Below are 598 nucleotides of genomic sequence, written 5' to 3' on the forward strand. Positions count from 1 at the left end.
AATGTGATTGGCCGGTAAATTCCCACCTGCCATTTGCTCCCTTTCTTGTGTATCGGGATCAGTCTACCTTTCTTCCACCTAGATATAAATATCCTACTGAAGATAGAGGTATTCACGATGTGAGTGAGAGGGACAGCAAAGACCTCAAGTGTAAGCCTTAACACTCACAACAATTGGCTCTAAAACCAGGTTTCGGAAAAAGTTCATAGATACTTTACGAGATGCATTGTAAAAGGTGGCTTTTAAAATTCAAGCCAGACGGTAATATAACTAGCAATTGGAGATCTGACACACACAAAATGCATTGAAGAATCAGCAAGAAACATGAGAATAAATGATTTGAAATTTGGGCTCAACTTTTGATCCAGTTTGATCAAATCGAAAGTTGAGATGTGTAGTTTTTGTGACCTTTAAGGAAGAATGCAATACATTGCCTCAACTAATTTTTTACTTTTTAATCCTTAGCCTCCCCGTCCATTTTCCGGGCATTATTATTGAATCGCATTAAACCCCTGGGATAACTTTTTGTAATAGAAAATTTTGCAATGTATGCGAGTATTCATTTTCAAACACCTTTTCATTGTTACTAAAGAATGAA

The sequence above is a fragment of the Tigriopus californicus genome, chromosome 12 (assembly GCF_007210705.1).
Source record: "Tigriopus californicus strain San Diego chromosome 12, Tcal_SD_v2.1, whole genome shotgun sequence".
Lineage (NCBI taxonomy): Eukaryota > Metazoa > Arthropoda > Copepoda > Harpacticoida > Harpacticidae > Tigriopus > Tigriopus californicus.